The sequence below is a fragment of the Sciurus vulgaris genome, assembly GCF_902686455.1.
Source record: "Sciurus vulgaris genome assembly, chromosome: 10".
NCBI lineage: Eukaryota > Metazoa > Chordata > Mammalia > Rodentia > Sciuridae > Sciurus > Sciurus vulgaris.
In genome coordinates, this window is record NC_136470.1 from 76,713,130 (window position 1) to 76,719,325 (window position 6,196).

Here is a 6,196-nt window from a genome sequence, read left to right on the forward strand (position 1 = left end):
TCTCTCTCTCTGTCTCTCTCTCTCTCTCTCTCTGTCTCTCTCTCTCTCTTTTATCTTGAGACAGGGTCTCACTAAGTTACCCATGCTGGCCTTGAACTTGAGATCCTCTTGCCTTAGTCTCCTGATTTGCTGAGATTACAAGGCATGCACCACGGTGCCTGGATTTTTTTGTTTATAATGTGCTTTTTCAGTCATTCTTGAAATCCTGAGATTTTTAACACTGTTTCAATTCAATAAATTTAGAATTGAATTAGTGACAGCATTTCAAGTTTGTAGAAGTAGAATCTCTTGCACATTAAAACCAAGTTGATTTAGTGCCAGTGTCTCTTGGTAGAATTGTTACATGTCCTCTATCCTGATCTTTTGTAATCTAGGTTTACTCTGGAGAATTACTTCATTATGTTCTAGTTCCAATTACTTAAATGCCCTCCTTTTAATAGAGAAATCGAATTGTATCCTGGTGTTCTATTATTTCTGGGTATATCCTACTAGGAGCTCTGGGAATTCAGTGATGATGTCTAGAGACTTGACTTTTTTTTTTTTTTTTTACAGATTACTGTCATAATGAATATATGTGAATGTCTGTTTTATTTCCCTCTGGATACTAATGAGAAATTTTGTCTATATTATTCAGTTTTATATATGAGCTGAAATGCTTTGCTTAATTTTTTTTTTATATATTTTAGTTGTCAGTGGATCTTTATTTTATTTCCTTATGTGTGGTGCTGAGAATCGAACCTAGTGCCTAACACATGCTAGGCAAGTGCTCTACCACTGAGCCACAATCCCAGTCCTACAGGCTTGATTTTATATGGAGAAAATAGGAAAAATACGTTCTAGGCATCTCTGTAGGTGAGGAATTGCAGGAATTTGTAGGGTTTGTAGGGACTCAGAAAATAGGACAATGATAATGATAGCTTCAAGTGACTGCCAGTTTGTGTGGGGGTGAGGTGCACACAACCTTGTTCTGGTCATAATCAGGGCAAGAGAAACTAAACACTTGGGTTTTCTTCAGGTCCTTGAAGGTTCTCCAGTTTTCTTCCATTGATCCTTAATGAGGTTTGACTGCTCCTGGGAATTCATCAATAAGCATCTTTTTTTAAAAATTAGAGCTTTGTAGTTATACATTGTAATTGGGTTCATCCTGACAAACGTAAATGTGCATGAAAATCAATTTCAGTTCCTGATCCCCTGCTTGGATAAGCATCATTTCCTCACATGTAATACTACTCCATCTTGTCAAGATAGAAGCTTACAGGCTTTTGCCTTAGAAACTTCCAGACATCTTAGTCTCAAATCTGTTAAAGGAAAACATCTTTGGTGTGTTTTCCTACCCACTTGTCTCATTTCCAAACATGCCATTCTAAATTCTATGTTTAAAAAAAAAAAATCCCAGAGTCCTTTATCAGCTGACTTCCTACTAAATTTTATTAATGAGTTGGGTTTTTTTCCCCCTCTCTATTCATGCCAGTGTAGTTCAGTGGTAGTTGACTTCAATCTCCAAATTTCTTCCTTTTCTAGGGTTAGAGTTAATTGGGCCATTTCAAAAGTAACAACAGCAACTGGGAGTATTTCCTTCTCAGATTTCTACATACCTAGTCTTCAGGGTCCAACCTACCCCATACTCTAAGCTCCTACATTCTTTTTTTTAAAAAAAAATGTTTTGTAGTTACAGATGGACAAAATGCCTTTGTTTATTTTTAATGTGGTGCTAAGGATTGACTCCAGTGCCTCACACGTGCTGGGCAAGCACACTGCCGCTGAGCTACAGGCCCAGCCCCACTAAACTCCTACATTCTAATAACCAAAAATAAAAATGACCTTTTCTCAGCTTTGAGGGTCCACTTTCTGCAGTTGTCATCTTTGGGTTATTTCAGTGTTCTCTTTTGTTCTATCTTCTATATAAATAATTACCTATGTTGAATGCCTACTGTTGAAATACTGTGGTTTTTAATTTCTTAACTGGATCAATACATCCAGTATAACCTATCTTTGTCTAGTGTATAACTGAATAGGAGCAGACCTCCCTTCATTATCCTGGATCTCAGAAAAATTCATAGTTTAACCTTAAGTAAAAGAGACAACCAAGACTTTTTTTTTTTTTTTTTTTTTTTTTTTTTTGCACTGGGGATTGAACCTAGGGGTGCTGTACCACTGAGTTACATCCCCAGCCCTTTTTATTTTTTTCTTTTTAGACAGGGTCTCATTAAGTTGCTTAGGGCCTCAATAATTTGCTGAGGCTGGTCTTGAACTTTATCCTCCTGCCTTAGCCTCCTAAATTGCTGGGATTACAGGTGTGTGCCACCATGCCTGACCCTTTTATGGTTTTTTTTTTAAAATTTTTTAAAAAAATTTTATTGTAAACAAACTTTTATGGTTCTTAATAGAAATGATACAAATAATGGATAGATAGATTCAATTTATCATCCCTGAGAGTGAGCCTTCTTAGTTGAAATCTCAGGGATGGATCCGAATTGCAGTAGCCTGGGATCACAAAAGTCAAGTTGAAATGGGAAAGGAGAAGAATCTGGATTCTTTAATTCCCACCTGTTGAACTCAGGGTCTATATTTCTCCAAGTCCTTTTAAGACAAGGAAAAATATTCTGGGGAAAAAAATCATACTCAAGATGTGTTTATTTTTGCAGTGTTGGGGGTTGAACCCACATCTTGTTTCTGCTAGTCAAGAGCTCTATCACTGAGCTATACCCCCAGCCACAGCCTTAAAATTTTAAATTGTGATTATGATCTTTATACAGGAAGAAATAGGTAAACATGTAGTAGTGGCTTGACTCCCCAATCCTCTTCCATTTTTTTGTTTTGCTTTGCTTGTTCTCAAAGCTAGGACCTCATGCACTAAATTACACTCCCAGGTGAGGATGGTTTTGAACTTGTTATCCTTCCGTCTTATCCCCTGAAGTTGCTGGGAATATAGACATGTATCACTGTGCCTGGCCCCAATCTTTTTTTTTTTTTTTTTTTTTTTTTTTTTTTTGCGATGCTGGGGATTGAACCCAGGGCCTTGTGCTTGCAAGGCAAGCACTGTACCAACTGAGCTATCTCCCCAGCCCCCAATGTTTTTAATACAAAAAATTTTAGTGTATATTTTGCACAGCATTATCTATACCACATATTTGGAACCAATATAAAAACTTGAGCAAGTCACAGATATTTGTGAGAGTTGGTTTCTTTTGGAGCCATGTCTGCAATTTACTGGATGCTGTATCTGGGGACTTATGGGAGCATGAATTACTGATGACTCCAAGAAGTGACTTTCAAAAGTGGACTGATGAACTAGTGAGAGAGGAGGATAGTCAGGAGGAAGGCGCTTGTTATGGATCATTTTTGTTGCTACCTGAGCCACGTACTCCAAGCATATCAATTCCCTTAATTCTTCATAGCAACTCTGTTGGTGACTTTATGATTTCCATTTTACAAATTGAGGTAATAAAAGTTAAGTAGTTGCTATAAAGAATCCCACGAAACCACACCGGACACGGGAAATCACATAAGGGAGTTTATTAAGCAAACAGAGTGTCTCCCTGTAGGGTAAGAGAGAAAATGAGAGGAAAAGAAAGGGAAAGAGAAAGGGCACACACTAGAGAGAGTGGAAAACGAGGAGGAGAAAGAGAGTGAGTCAGGGAGAGAGAAAAGCAAAAGATGGCGGTGAAGCTATCTTTAAGAATCCTGGGGGGCTAACAGGGGACCAATAATGGAGAAGGATACTTGCAAGCTGACTGATGAACCAATAGCTAGCTAGGATGTTCACCACTGACAGTAGTTGGGAGATAGGGAAAATGGCTGCAAGGGAAAGGGCGGGGAGAGCAGCTTTGTATTATAGCTGCCCCAAGGTCATACAGGTAGAAACCAAGTCAGTAAGGGAATTTTGTTCTTTCTTCCTCCTGTTTTACATGCTCTTGTTTTCATAGTCTACAAACTCACATAGGAATTACCAGTTCTGTCTTCAATTCCTTATAGACTAAAATGTTTGTAGACCAATGAAGTACACAATTTAAAATCTATTTATAGCCATTCTTAGCTCATAGCACTATGAATAATAGCATGTCAGATTTGGCCATTGGGATGGTCTGCAGACTGTTACAGGGCTTTCAATTGAGAAACTTGTATTCAGTAGGGTTCCTTCCATAGCAATCTCATCTTTTGTCTTATCAGCGCCATGAACCTGGTTTTCAGTCTAGCTTTTAGCTTCTGCCCAGCAGTTTTCTGCAGTCTTCTTGATGGGGAAACCAGTCACATAGTCAACGACCCTCAAATCTCCAAGTTACTCCAGTCTCAGGGGTTGGCCAAGAGCTGTCAGTCTCTGTTCTTTAGCAGCAGGCCTGATTCTTGTCTTATACTTAGAATAGGATCTTGCTAGGAGGGAAAAGGTGGTTGCAAATTATCAATTTATCTCTTAAGCTCCCCTTTCTCTAGTTTTAGCCCCTTTGTCTTCATTTTCAGTAGCTCACTAATGCTTTTAAAATAGACAATTTTACACTTTTATTTGGTTTCTTTCATTCACATCAGAATTGTGGATCTGCTAAAATCCTACCTGGAAAGCATAAACTCTGCTTTCGAATAATTTAAAAACTCCACATTAAAGCATAAAAATGAAATCAACTTCAATGTTATTTTCTTTTCACACTGAATAAAACTTTCCTGATTTATAATAATTCTTAAAACAGGCAAAAGGGTCACCTAAGTAGTTCAGGCTGATTTATAAGCTTCCTTTATTTTGCAATATTTTGGAGGTGGGGTACAGAGGATTGAACGCAGGGGCACTTAACCACATCCCCAGCCCTATTTTATTTAGAGATAGGGTCTCACTGGGTTGCTTAGCACCTCACTTTTGCTGAGACTGGCTTTGAACTCGATCCTCCTGCCTCAGCCTCTTGAGCCACTGGGATTATAGGCGTGTACTACTGAACCCGGCTTATCTTGCAATAGTTTAAGAACATTTATTAGTTTTTTGACTAGATGAAATATTCAATGATTCAATAACCACTGAGGCACATCCCCAGCCCTTATTTATTTGAGACAGGGCGTCTCTAAGTTGCTGAGGATGCCTTTGAACTTGGGATCTCCCAGCCTAAGTTTCTGGAGCTGCTGGATTACAGGTATAAACCAAATACATACAAAATAATTTCCCTTCTTTAGACAAAAGATTGCATACGTCTTTTATTTTTTAACTCTTATTCTTTTCATATAACATTTTTTAAACTGTTGTACAGTATTCCATTGTACCATCATTTATTGAGTATCTATTATGGACACTAAAGTTGTTTCTAAGCTTATTATTACAGACAATGCAATAAAAAAATTTTTGTGCGTGTCATTCAGCATACATATGACAACAGCCTTAAGAAAACCTGAGAAGTAGAACTGCTAAGTTTACCTCCATAGGGATTTTCAATGATCTATTCATACCAAGCAATGCATAAAAATGCTCATTTCCCCCATTCTTGCCAAAATTAAAAACACCACATACATACACAAAAATGAAATACTTCATCTTTACTAACTGAAGAAAGCAAAGACATAAGTGATGTTATGTACCCTTTTCACATGCTAGGCAAGTGCTCGCTCTACCACTGAGCTACACCTTAATGAACCGATATTATATATATATATATATATATATATATATATATATATATGAAATTAGCTCTGTGACGAATTGTAACCATGTCTTCCCCCAGTTTGCCATGTCTTTTACGGTAGATTTATTTATTTATTTGTTTATTTATGGTACCAGAGATCGAATTCAGGGGCACTTAAGGATGACTGAGCTACATCCCCAGCCCTTTTTATTTTTTCTTTTGAGACTAGGTTTCACTAAGTTACTGAGGCTGACCTCAAACTTCTTATCCTCCTGACTCAGCCTCCAAAGTTGCTGGGATTACAGTCATGTTCACCACATCTGGCTTTATGATAGTTTCATTATGCAGGACTTATACTTTTTATATAGCCAATTTCTATTTGAGTAGTGAAATATATGTAACTATCAATTTTAATTTTTAATAATTCTTTTAATTTTCGGATTCATGACATCTGTACAGCTTTAGTACTAAGAAATTAAACGTACTCATATCCCACAAAAATGAGGAAAAAACAGCATTACATTCTAATGACTGGCACAAAATATTTATTAACTTCTAATAAAAATGCATACATGGAAGAGCAGAAAGACTAATAGAGA